At 42.2% G+C, this 14,478-nt stretch overlaps 1 pseudogene; it reads right to left on the reverse strand.

Moving 5' to 3' along the window:
* Positions 1–457: 457 nt before the first annotated feature.
* On the reverse strand, positions 458–7,249 carry LOC101976332 (mitochondrial import receptor subunit TOM40B pseudogene; annotated as a pseudogene).
* Between the last annotated feature and the right edge of the window lie 7,229 nt (positions 7,250–14,478).

Below are 14,478 nucleotides of genomic sequence, written 5' to 3' on the forward strand. Positions count from 1 at the left end.
GAGTAGGTCCCACTTTTCGATGCTCCAAATTTAGCCCTTCAGCCCTACTTTCTCAGCCTTGGGAGACTCTGGGATGGAGAAATGGGATGGGAAAGCTAATCCCATGCAGACTTTTCTGCTCTGGAGAGGAAGGAGCGAGGGAGTTTTAATCCAGAGGAAAATAAAGATGGAAGTGAAGGGGGGGAGTTCAACCAGACATATTCCTTAATCCTTCTCCCTTAGTCCAGAGCAACAAGAGTGTGGGGAAGATGATACTGGGGCTGGTGCAGAAGTGGAAGCCTCAACCACTGCCTTATCAGCTGAGCCAGTGGCAGCACCAGTTTTGAGAAGGGTATGGTCCTGTTCCCCACTCTGCTCCTAGGACCTAGAGGTCACCCATAGAGGTGGGCTCTGGAGAGGAGCCTAGTCTCTGGCCCTAGGACACCTGACTCGGACGTTCCAGCTGTGGGCACTGGCTCTGGGACAACCTCAGCCCACAGTGATGCTGAAGCTACAACGGAATCTGTTGCACCAGTGATTAAGGAAGGCTCCAAGGGCCAAGGTGACGGGCAATGGGGGCATCATCTTCTCCAGCACAGCACCTATGCATCAGTTACTATCCACCAAGCCTCTAAACACCATGTTGGCTGGGGCAAAGTCAGGTGGTAAGCAAAGGAGAAGGTTGTGTCTTGTAGCCTTATGTTTGCCTCAAACTCCATTCCAACCTGAACCTGTTCATTTGCCCTGTGGTAATAGCTTGCATGGGCCCCACCAGATCCCACATTCCATGTAGCCACCCAGTGTACAGCCTAGTACTTCCCAGCCAGAGTCAAGATGGCCCCCTCTTCGCCTGGCCGCTGGTGATAAACTAGCTCTCCTCCCAGCACCAGTCGATGAGTGAGGCTCTGCAGAAAGTGAGCAGCCATGATCACCGATTCCTCAATTGGATTAGGATTTCCTAGGGTCAGAGTGGCTGTGTAGTCATCTCGATACTCGCCATCAAACTGCCATGTCAGGAACTTGGCCTGTAGTGTCTGGAGGATGGCCTTAGCTTGGAGCTGCTCTGCCAACAGAAGTAGGACCTGGGCGTTGAGACTTCTGCTGCTGTCCATATCCCCTACCACAGTGGGGAACACCTCTGTGGGGCTGAGCTGCCAATCCCCTGCATAGGCTGCATGGAGGTGATAGCCAGGCAAGCCCAGGGCACTCATGTGCACAGTGTGAGCCACCTGGAAATGGCTGCTCAGAACCTTGTTGACAGGGAGCTTCAATCCCCCCAGCTGGGAATACATCTTTGCATAGCCGGTGCAGCTCATCGAAGCTCCCAGGGTTGGGTAGAGGTTCCTCTCGGTGGGGCTCTGGCAGGGCAAAGTCCCCATGGGTGCCAGGCCCAAAGTATTACCTATTTTAGTCCAGAGGACAGGGAGGGGCTGGGGTTAGCCTGGGAAAGGACTCTGGCTTCCTCTACCCCACACGGGCCCCAGCCCCCATCATCAGGCTCCCTAGTCTCAAACTTCTACATGATCAAATGCTAGTCCATCTCTGACCATCCTGCTGTCCCCCACTGCCGGTGTTTAACTTTTTGAGCTCTTTATATACTCTAGAGATTAGTGCTCTATCTGATGTGTGAGGGATAAAATCTTGCTCCCAAGATGTAGGCTCACTATTTACCTCACAGATTGTTTCTTTTGCTGAGAAGAAACTTTTTAGTTTGAATCCATCCCATTTATTAATTCTTGGTTTTAATTCTTGTGCTATAGGAGTCTCAAGTCCTATGTTTGTTTCTATGTACATCTCAAGTAACTGCAGGGTTTCCTTTTTCTGGCTTCAAATTCTTCACACTGTCGTTCCATCCCACAGGCATTCACGGTGCCCTCCAGGGTTCATGCTGTGGTGCTGGGAAGGCACATGGGAATGGCACTATATCAGCTGGGCTTGGTTGAATTGTATATGATTAAATTTGTTTGAATTTTATTTTTTTTAAATAAAAACGACTTGAGTTTAGGCTGGAGAAGCATGTATAACAAAGTTCAAGAATGAATTTGGTTGACTTCAGACTCCCCATGGTCCAGGCTCTCCTGGTGCGGTCATCCCCTGGCTTCTCCGTCTCCTGTGTCTTCCGTCTTGCTCTGCATCACCTCGGGTCCTAGCTGAGCTCTCGTTCAGGGTGGCACAGTAGGAGCAGTTCAAATTCTACATCTCCTCAGGCTCGTGCCCTGGAGAATGGTGTGAACCCTCAAAGATCCCAGGATTTTATTTTATTTTTTATCATATGAGCCCAGAGCCCCACCCCATTGTGGGCCCAGGGGAACTGGTGTATCTGTTGGCCTTACAAAGAACTCCATAGAGTGAGAGATGGGAGAGGCTTTCTCTTAAGGGAATTGGGCTGGGCCTTTGACAGGAACAGTGCTGGAGGCTGGGCAGCACAAAACAACAAAACGTAGTAGGCATGTAGTCTCTGCCCTACAGCCTAGAGCAGGACCCAGCCAACTTTCTGTGAAGAACCTGAGTAAATGGGGGTCACATGGTCTCCATCAGTTATGTCTCTGCGGTGTGAAACAGTCACAGGTAATTTGTAAGCAAAGGAACATGGCTGCATTCCAGTAGAACTTTACTTATGAACACTGATCTATTTATTTTGGGGACAGTGCTGGGGACCAAACCAGGGCTTCATGCATGCCAGGCAAGTACTTGACCACCAAGCTCCACCTTCAGCCATGTGGACACTGATTTGAATTACATATGTCATGAAATTCTTATTTTTTTTTAAGCTGATGAAGAACATAATCATTCTTTGTTTGGGTCACACAAAAGCACCCAGGGTTGGATGTGGCCAACCCTGGGTCTAAGGGTAGATGACAGCATTTTCTTTTCAGCGCTCCCACTTTCTCCCATGGACACATCCCTGTATCTTGCATGTTATTTGCAGAAGGGGGTAATACTGCTGGCTGTCAGTACACATGGGCCATTTGGTGTGATACACACTCAGTTCCAGGTCCCTGTGAGTGATTTTTTTCTATTTATCCTCTTACACTGCTGCCCCAGATTATGCTGGGTACACTTAGAATTCCTTGGAGTTCTAAATCCTAGATGACTTGTTCATCATCAAGCTTTTCTTTTTGCCTTCTAGTGCATCTTCTGAATAGCCAAAGGAGGCAGGAAGAAAGCGAGAACCCTTTGATCTACCAGTCCCCCCCCCCCCCCCGCAAGTCCTGGGGATAGAACTCAGGGGCGCTTTACCACTGAGCTACATCCTCAGCCCTTTCAATTTTTTATTTTGAGACAGCGTCTCATTAAGTTGCCCAGGGTGTTGAACTTGGAATCCTCCCTCCTCAACCTCCCCAGTCTGAGATTAGAGGCCTGCATCATCACACCCAGAAATAGTTTAATTTTTAATTGTCATCAAAGTTCTTCCTATTCTCTGTAGAGGGGCGTCGATATCTTACACTTAAAAATTTCTGAGCTTTTTTTCTTCATATATGTGAGCTTGTTGCAGACAAAGTAAGAGCGGAGGTTTCATTGAGATCAGCATTTCCTTCCACAGTGAAATTTGAAATATCAAGATAATGTGTTGAGTTACACACAATGCTGAATTCGTTTCAAAGTTCTTTTCTCTTTTTCTAAATCCTGAGACTCTTCTTCCTATCTTTTTATCTTTTCTAATTGTAGTAAAGGTAGGGGTTGCTATGTTTTGGATGTGGTTTGTCCCTTAAGAGTTCACATGTTGGGTTCATGGTCCTCAGGATGGTGGAATTGAGATGTAAATATGAGTTTTTTAAGAAATGGGGCCAAGTAGAAAATCATTAGGACAACTAGAGTTTCTGTCCTTGGAAGACATTGTAGGACACCAGTTTCTCTGCCTTCCTGTTAGGTGATGTGATCTCTCCCTCTCTGCCATATGCCATGAGGTCCTCACCAGAGCTGAGCTGATGCTGACTCTGTGTATTTGAATCTCTAGAACAGTGAGCTAAATTTAACTTTTGCTTTATAAAGCTAGCCTGCCTCATGCATTCTGTTATGGTAACAGAAATCAGACTAATACAGTGGTATAGATATGCGTGTATGTGTCTTTTTGTGGACACATGCACTATTTCTGTTAGGGACATATTCAGCAATGAGATTTCTGGGCCACAGAGGTGCTATTCAACATCATTAGAAACCATCAATCTATTTTTGAAAGAGATTATTCCTACAGAAATATGTGAGGGTTCTAGTTGTTCTGTATCCTGTCCACTCTTGGTATTGCTCTTTAAACACTTAGCCACTCTGGGAGAAGCATTGTACTGATCCCATCCAATCCTCCCATTTTAATGCTTCTGAAGTTGAGATGCTTTTTAGAGTTTATATCAAAAGAAACCTTATAAAAGAATGAGGACTGAAAAACCAGAGTTTGTGCTTGATCATATTAAAAATTAGCATCCATAGAAGAAATTTTGTTTACTGATTGACATGTTTGGCTGAAAGACTTATTTGGTAGCATCATTAAAGCTACATTTAAATGTAGACACCTTTGGGTTAAATGTCTTCAAAAAAGTCATGCTATCATGCAATTTTACTTATTTTTTGGGGGATACTAGGGATTGAACTTGGGGGCATTCAACCACTGAGCCCTATCCCCAGCACTATTTTGTATTTTATTTAGACACAGGGTCTCACTGAGTTGCTTAGTGCCTTGCTTTTGCTGAGGCTGCCTTTGAACTTGCGATCCTCCCTGCTTCAGCCTCCCAAGCTGCTGGGATTACAAGTATGCACCACTGTGCCCTGCTTATCATGCAACTTTAAAATAACTGTTATATGTAAATTGCCACATATTGCAACAAAAGTCAGCAAGTAAAATTTTTTAAAAATGTCTTGGAATAGTTGATATTTTCTTAAACTCTAAGAGACTAGTATGACAATTCATGTGTTTGAACTTCCCTGATTAAATTTAGAAGCTATTTAACTTCCTGTGGCATATATATATTTTTAAAAAATATTTATTTATTTATTTTTGTGTGGTGCTGGGGATTGAACCCAGGGCCTTGTGCATGCGAGGAAAGCACTCTACCTGAAGAAAAATAGAAATTGGGAAAAATACGAGACCCAGAATAGCCAAAACAATCCATAGCAAGAAGAGTGAAGCAGGAGGCATCACAATGCCAGACCTTATAGCTCTATACTACAGAGCTATAGTAACCAAAATGGCATGGCATTGGCACCAGAACAGATTTGTAGACCAATGGTACAGAATAGAGGACACAGAGCCTAACCCACATAAATACAGTTATCTCATACTAGACAAAGGCACCAAAGACATTCACTGGAGAAAAGATAGCCTCTTCAACAAATGGTGCTGGGAAAATTGGAAATCTATTTGTACCAAAATGAAATTAACCCCCTATCTCTCATCATGTGTGAAACTCGATTCAAAGTGGATCAAAGACTTAGGCACTAGAAACCCTGTGCCTAATAGAAGAAAAAGTAGGCCCAAATCTTTGTCATATTGGATCTGACTTCCTTAATACCCCTAAAGTGCAAGAAGTAAAATCAAGAATAAATGGGATGGATTCAAACTAAATAGCTGCTTCTCAGAAAAGGAAACAACCCAGAATATGAAGAAAGAGCCTACAGAATGGGAGAAAATCTTTGCCACATGCACCTCAGAGAATTAATCTCCAGGATATAAAAAGAACAACACCAGAAAACCATAAATAACCCAATCAATAAATGGGCTAAGGAACTCAACAGATACTTCTTGGAAGAAGATACACAACTGATCAGCAAACATGAAAAAAATCGACATTTCTAGCAATTAGGATAGTTTTGACTTGCATTTCTCTAAGACTTCATCTCACTTCAGTCAGAATGGCAATTGTCAAGAATACAAACAATGAATATTGTCAAGGATGCAGGGAAAAGGTACACTCATACATTGCTGATGGAACTGCAAATTGGTGCAACCACTATGGAAAGCAGTATGGAGATTCCCCAGAAAACTTGGAATGGAATCACAATTTGATCCAGCTATCCTACTCCTTGGTCTATACCCAAAGGACTTATAATCGGCATACTGTAATGACGCAGCCACATCAATGTATATAGCAGCTGAATTCCCAATAGCTAAACTATAGAACCAACCTGGGTGCCCTTCAACAGATGAATGGATAAAGAAACTGAATACACACACACACACACACACACACACACACACACACACACACACACACACAATGGATTATTCCTCAGCCTTGAAGAATGAAATCCCATGACATTTGCTGGTAAATGGATGGAGCTGTAGAATATCATGCTAAGCGAAATAAAGCAAACCCAAAGAACCAAAGGCTGAATGTATCTTCTGATATGTGAATGCAAATTCACAATAAAGGGGTAAAGGTTAAGAAAGAATAGAGCTACTTTGGATTAGGCAGAAGGGAGGGAGGGAGGATGGGGTAGGAAAGATTGGGTAATAACGTCTGATTCGTTCTATGTGCATATTTTACTACATGACTAGTGTGATTCTACATCATGTATGACCAGAAAAATGGGAGGTTATACTCTAGTATAAAGTGTCAAAGTGCATTCTACTGTCATGCATAACTAGAACAAATTAAAGTACATTAGTGTACCAAGTTTAAATATTCTGACAAATACCTTTCAATATAACTTTCATTATAATAGAAATGACATCAAATAAGAAATGTAGATGAAACTTTTTTCTCCAAAATATTTCAAAAAATCATTTACATTGTTTTAAATTTGAGAGTTAATAGTCCATCTGAAATTGAATTCTATGCATGTATGAGTTTGTCAAGATGAACACAACTACTATGTATAACTATGAAGCTCCAATAAATAAAAGTCTCACATCCCCTTCCTACCATGTAAACTTCCTGAAAGCATCTAAGGTTAGCAATTTCTTAGGTAAACTTTAGGAGATTTACTATATAGTAAAATACGAGCAAATATGTGTATCTTACCTGTTCTTTTAAAAAATACAAATGAAAATGCCCAAGGCACACTGTTTAGCACTTGCATTTTTTACTAAATATAATTTCGGTTACCTGAAATTTTCATTCCTCCTGCCATCATGGTATCACAGAGATGAAGAAGACCAGCGTGAGTTAGGGAAAATCGATGGTTGCCAGTGCACCAAGAAAACTGAACAAGGTCAACAGTGAAGCTCAAGAAAAGAAGCAGGCTGAGTCCTAAACAGTGCTAGGGGAGCCCAAGAAGAGACGGGTGTGTTGTTACCTGAGGGAAGGCGGATGGTCATAAGTAAGTTTAAGGTCATGTGTCTTTAATCATTTTCTTTTGCCTCCCAGATATTGCTGCTTTTTTGATAGGTACCTCTGTTGTCTTGGGTAAGATGAAATTCCTAGGAGTTCTTTCTTTGGTGCAGCATCTAAGTATTGTGTGTCCCTAGTGTGGAGGTCTTGGAGCCCTTTGAGAAACTGGCCAAGGCTGGGGGCTCTTGTCCCAGAAAAATCCACATAGGTACAGACAAATTAGATGTTGATGGTGAGGAGTTTGTAGATGACCTGAAGCTCATTAGCAGCAAATTCCCTGAAGTAAACAGTTAGCTAACTGTTTGGCATGAGAAATAGTTTGCGTTCTGTCTGAATTCATAACGATCCTCTTGTTTTTATGGTTTCAGGAACTTAAAAGTGAATTGTACCATTTTGGAACTGTCTATATTTACAATTGTTTTGCTTCTGCCCAATAATGTGTCTGAGTTTGGTTATTTAGAAATTCCACGTGTAGTAGTGCAGTTGTTAAGATCCCAGCTTCGTGGTCGGAATGTCAAGGGAACAAGATCAAAATTCTATCCCTGCCACTTGCCTAGTACAGGAAAGTTAGTCCTTCTTAAGGTCACATTTTCATTTGCAAAGTAAGGTGGACAGTATCCTTGTTGGCAAGGCGGGAGGGTGGACAGTACCCTTTCATGGCAAGGTGGGAGGGTTATGTGAGACGGGGAAAGCTGTGACTGTAGTGTCTGGCTCAAATCCAGTTCATTAATGTTTTTTTTTTTTGTCAATTCTGCCCTAAGGATTAAGATTCTGAATATTTTGGGATGAATTACTATTAGATTTATCATTGCTTTAGAAGATAAACAATTTAATCCGCCCAGAGACTAATTGAGAAATCCAAGACCATGGAATGCGGAGCGGTGAAATTGTAGTTAGAAACATGTGGTTGGAGTTCTATTGGCCACTTGGGGGGAAGGCAGTTTTATAGGGACAGCAGACATGTTAAATAAGGTTTATGGAACAGGATAATTATTGTAACAGAAACCTCAACATCTTGTGTTTAGACATTCGTCTTCTCACTGCTGAAAAGCTTTTTATTACCACTACTCTTAACCAAGTATGTTAAACAGCATCCTATTCATAAAAGCAAGCTGGGAAACATCCTAAAGTCATAAAGCTTGCCTTTCCTTGCATTGGTCATGATTCCTGAGAATTAAAAAGAACCTTAGGAATAAGTGTTGAGAAATTTATTCATAGTCACGGAAAGCTCATTGAAAAATCCCCTGTCTCCCAAAGTTGGGAGCTCTTTCCTATCTTTCTTATTTCAAAGACTAGGATTTATCCTGTAGTCATTTCGATTACTTTTTAACCTAAATGAGGAACAACCTAGCAGGACTTCTGAAAATTAATCAGGTCTTTGCCATGCTGAGGGGGTGTGTGCATACATACATGTATCTGGACATGCACGTGTCTGTCTCTTAATTTGTATTTTTTTCCCCCAGTTATTTTATGCCTGAGAAAAGACACTGAGAAATAAAGGCAGGAGAAGTGCATTCATCACCCGGATCTGCCTCTCTGCCTGACTAGTGGCTCCCCAGGGAGTCTTAACAAGGTGCTGCTGAGTCCAAGTTCTTCTCCCCACCCCCAAAACAATCCAGGAGACACTGTAATTTGAGGCTGTTCTATCACCTTCACCCCAGGCTCTGCAGGACATCCCCTCCCCCACTCATCTCTGGGCCCATCAGGGATGTGGGCAAAGGAAGCATTAAAGTGGATAGATTGATAGCCTTGTGATCACATCCATCTTCATATTTGTTGAATATTATGTCAATTATTCATCATTCAGAGATATCATTGCAGGGAAATCACATTAAGAGGAGCCAGGGAAACTAAAGGTTATAAATTCCAACCCTGTGTAGTGGCTGGTGTCTTTGGAATTCAGTGCCAGCTCTTCTGTGTTCCCATCAGAATGCAGGTGCCTCTGACCTTCCCTTTGGGGTGTTTATTATCTGGCTTCACTTCCCTTTGGAACAGAATCGGCTTCCCAGAGGTGGAGAAGAGCTGAATAAAAGTGTAAACATCATACTCCTAGATTAAGTTTCCTCCTGGTTATAGCATCACCTTGAGTTTGAGCTGTCTGAGAAAAGTACTTTTCTCCCAGTTGATTGCTCCATGGAACCAAGGTTATGTGCATGGAGGAGCAGCTGGGAACGGAGGTGAAGATCCCTGCTCAGAGCCTGTGTTCAGTGGGAATGATGGAGAGCAGGAGCACATAGACATACCACGCAGCGGGGGTGCTGTGAAGGTGACGACTTGGTGATGCCATAGAGAGGAAGATTGGGTCATTCAAGAAATACAAAAGAAGCGTGAGGTGAGGTGTGGAATTCAGAGACCACGGTTGTTGCAGGGCATGAGTCTGCTGCTGAGCTGAGGCAGCCACAGTGGCCCTTTCTCACCCCGATTCTTGCGATCACACCAGAAAGATTTCAGACTTATCACTCAGAGTAGCAGACTGGGTTTATTAGAAGGAATAGGAATAAGCCAGGCCTGGTCACGCATGCCTATAATCCCAGCGGCTCTGGAGGCCTAGTCGGGAGGATGGCGAGTTCAAAGCCAGCCTTAGCAATGGTGAGGTGCTTAGTAACTTGGACCCTGTCTCTAAATAAAATATAAAATTGGGCTGGGGATATGGTTCAGTGGTTGAGTACCCCCAGGTTCAATCCCTGGTAACCCTCCCCCCTAAAAAAGTTAAAGGGACATTCTCAAGGGAGAGTGAGCCATCAAGAAGGACAGTCCCCAGTTTTATGGGGGTGGGTCCCGGGGAAGTGTTCCGAGTCCTATCCGGCTCCACCTCTGGCTCTTGACTGACATCCTAGGAACACCTGGGACTGCCTGGAGGAGGGGATGGTGTGGTGCTCAGAGCTGAGTTTGCTGCCCTTTGAGAGCCCTCGGCAAGCTTTCTTTGTGAGGGTCTTGATGTTTTGGATGCTGGGGTGATTGGGGATTGTGACCTAGTTTGGGTGATAAGGGAGGGTCCAGGCCACCTGGTAGGGTGAGACATGATCTTGAAACTCTTTTCCTAAGAGGATGTAATAGTGGCCAGGAGAGGGCTTGACATACCACTCCCCTCTAACCCCTACAATCTTTCAGGTGCTTGCCTGTCAGACAAGGCTCCCTGTCTCCTTGTGGCCTCAGTCACCCTTCATTGTCCTTTCCTGCTCCCTTCATGGCTGGCTGACTACTTAACAATATATGTATTTTTTTCTGTAGCCTTTTTAATTTTATTTTTTATTAGTTGTCGATAGACCTTTATTTTATTTATTCATATGTGGTGCTGAGAATCGAACCCAGTGCCTCATACATGCCAGGCAAGTGCACTACCGCTGAACCACAGCCCCAGCCCTTCTGTAGCCTTTTTTAAAAAAATTTAATGTATTTGGGGCTGGGGATGCGGCTCAAGCGGTAACACGCTCATCTGGCATGCGAGGGGCACTGGGTTAGATCCTCAGTACCACATAAAAAAAAAAAATAAAGATGTTGTGTCCACCGAAAACTAAAAAATAAATATTAAAAATTCCCCCTCTCTCTTAAAAAAATTTTAATGTATTTGTTCTAATTAGTTATATATGATAGTAGAATGCATTTTGATTCATATTACACAAATGGAGCACAATTTTTTATTTCTCTGGTTGTACACCATGTAGAGTCACACCATTTGTGTCATTATATGTGAACCTAGGGTAATGATGTCCATCACATTCCAACATCTTTCCTACCCCCATTCCCCTTCTCTTCCACTCTCTCCCCATTGCCCTATCCAAAGTTCCTTCATTCTTTGCATTCCCCCAACCCCCATTGTGGATCAACATTCACTCACCAGAGAAAACATTCAGGCTTTGTTTTTTTTTTGGGGGGGGATTGGCTAACTTCACTTTGCATGATATTCTCCAACTCCATCCATTTACCTGCAAATGCCATAATTTTATTCTCTTTTAATGCTGAGTAATATTCCATTGTGTACTTTATCAATTCTTTATCCATTCATCTACTGAAGGGCATCTAGGTTGGTTCCACAGCTTAGCTATTGTGAATTGAGCTGCTATAAACATTGATGTGGCTGCATCACTATAGAATGCTGATTTTTTTTTAATTCCTTTGGGTATAGACCAAGGAGTGGGATAACTGGGTCAAATGTGGTTCCATTCCAAGTTTTCTGAGGAATCTCCATACTGCTTTCCATAGTGGTTGCACCAATTTGCAGTCCCACCAACAATGTATGAATGGGCCTCTCCCCACCCCCACCGCATCCTTGTGAATATGTATTGTATTGTATTCTTGATAATTGCCATTCTGACTGGAGTGAGATGAAGTCTTAGGATAGTTTTGACTTGCATTTCTCTAACTGCTAGAGATGAACATTTTTTTCATACATTTGTTGATTGATTGTATATCTTCTGAGAAGTGTCTGTTCAGGTCCTTGACCCACTTATTGATTGGGTTATTTTTTTATTTTTATTTCTTTTGGTGTTAAGTTTGAGTTCTTTATATATCCTGGAGATTAGTGCTCTGACATGCATGTGGCAAAAATTTGCTCCCATCTGTAGGGTCTCTCTTCATGTCATTGGTTTTTTTTTTTTTTTTTGCTAAGAAGCTTTTTAGTTTGAATCCATCCCATTTATTGATTCTTGATTTTTTTTTTTTTAATGAAATAGTCAATCTATCAACCTATTTTAAGTGGCTAAGAAAATCTCTTACAAATTCCCCGAGTAGGGAATGCTCAATTTCATGCCTGTTTTTAAGTGTTATTCTGGACCTAGCTTGACATAATATTATTCCAAATATTTGTCACAGAACTGGAGTGTTGGCCAACAGCATGGTACTTAATCTATTCTGAATGATTGCTGTATAGATTGTGTGCTAAGACACTGATCCAGAGAGACACGTCTTACTAAACAAATATATTCTCTAAAACATTGATTTTTGTACAGTTCAGTCCTGTTGCCCCTGTATTTGAATTTGCTTGCTTTTGAAAGTTGTTTGGAGCATCTACTATTTGCCAGGTACTATAGTAGTCACCTAACAAAATTTTAGGAATTTGGCTAGTATTCTAAATACAAGAAAGGATTTTAAGTAGACAATTGGCATATTTTGGTTTATGTTGGAGCCGAGTAGATTGTTTGGTGATAAGGTTGTAGTTGGAGGAATTGGAGCAGGAATAGCAGAGAAGAGGAAATGATGGCTTCTAAGGCATGAGGTGATGGTGGCGTGGATTAGGGGATTGTCTGTGGGGAGCCGGTGATGAATGGACAGAGTTGGGAGCTTTTCAGGAGGCCCTGGAATTTGGAGCTAGGCACCCTGTACAGGAAGAGAATCCTCTGATGGAATATGGGGCAGGGAGGGAGAATGGAATGAGAGAAGCAGGATGGCCCCTAGTGCTTTAGGAGTTTTAGGTCTTGGTTACCCCCAAATCCAGAAAAAGGCCATTTTTAATTTTTTTAAACTTCTTACATACATGACAATAGTGAATGCATTACAATCATAATTATCCATTCATAGCACAGTTTTTTGTAACTCTGTATATAAAGTATGTTCACGCCAAATTATGCCATTATACATGAGCTCTCTTATTTTTTTTTGCATTACAATTCTTAATATACCTTTATACCACAATTTATCATATATTTGTATATAAGGTATGTTGACACCAAATTCACATCTTCATACATGTATTTTGTATAATCATGAGGGTCTCCTTCCACCGTCCATGCTATTTTCCTTCTCCCTCCCTTTCCCTCCCACCCTATTCCCTATCCTAGAGGTAATCTTCCTCCATGCTGTCCCTCCCTACCCCATTTTGAGTTACCCTCCCCCCCCCCGCCTTATATTAGAGAAGACATTCGACATTTTTTTGGGGGGGATTGGCAAACTTCACTTAGCATAATCTGCTCTAATGCCATCCATTTCCCTGCAGATGCCATGATCTTGTTATTTTTTAGTGCTGAGTAATAGTCCATTGTGTATATATGCCACATTTTTTTTATCCATTCATCCACTGAAGGGCATCTAGGTTGGCTCCACAGTTTAGCTATTGTGAATTGTGCTGCTATAAACATTGATGTGGCTGTGTCCCTGTAGCATGCTGTTTTTAGGTCCGAAAAAGGCCATTTTGACATGAAAAATATAGCAGCCTCCCTGCTTTGGGGACTTTCTCACCAGCTCTGTGTCCCTGATGGCCTCCCATCTCTCCTCTTTTCTGAGCTTTCTTTTCTCCCCTACTGTGTTCTGGGGGCTGAATATCTTCAAATGGGAGGGGTGTGTATTATTTAGAGGTTTTTATTTACAGCCTACAGAATGCCCAGACCTGGGCTAGTCTTTATAGGGAATGTAACCTCTTGAGGTCTTATTATGTGAACGTCCATTGTGATGCTCCTAGGAAGAGCATTCTCATGTTTATGTGACCACAGAGATGCCCTTTCCACAGTTCCCACAAGACTCTCTCATGGGACTTGGTTCCACTGAACAATATTCTGGTTATGCAGAGCATGTTCCTAGGCTCAGGATCCTGGTTCTGTCCTTTTTGGTTGCATGAACTATGTATGCTGCTTCTCATGCTTAGAGCTAGCTTTCTATGTCTATAAAATGGGAAACTTACTTCCTAAGGCACTTGGGAAGATTTTAGGAGAGAGACATTGTACAGGACATGTCAGATGTGTGTTCTATCAAAAGTGAGTTAGGGGGCTTGGATTGTGGCTCAATGGTAGAGCACTCGCCTAGCATATGCAAGGCCCTGGGTTCGCTCCTCAGCACCACATAAAAACATAAATAAAATAAAGATATTTTAAAAAAAGTGAATTAGAGGTGCAGTCCCAGCCACTTAGAAGGCTGAGGTAAGAGTATCACAAGTTTGAGGTCAGTCTAGGTAATTTAGTGAGTCTTTAAAAGAAATTAGCTGATACTTCTGTTCTTACTATTGCTTTCACTGACTTGACTAGTCTTGCATCTGTAAAATTAAACTAATAGTGTGTCTTGATATTTTGTCACATTCAATGAGTCATAGAATCAGAGAAGTGATAAGGACCTTAAAGGGTGTGTCTTCAAATTTCTTGATGTAACTGGGATAAAAAAGTTTGAAAAAGACCTTGAGTAAGATTTAAAAAAAATTATTACAATTATTAATGCACATTAACTATGCAAACTAATGGGTTTCCATGTGAAATTTTCATATAGCATGTCTACCCTCCCCATTATCCTGTCTTGCCCCACCTCCCTCCCC

The sequence above is a fragment of the Ictidomys tridecemlineatus genome, chromosome 1 (genome assembly GCF_052094955.1).
Source record: "Ictidomys tridecemlineatus isolate mIctTri1 chromosome 1, mIctTri1.hap1, whole genome shotgun sequence".
NCBI classification, from domain to species: Eukaryota; Metazoa; Chordata; class Mammalia; order Rodentia; family Sciuridae; genus Ictidomys; species Ictidomys tridecemlineatus.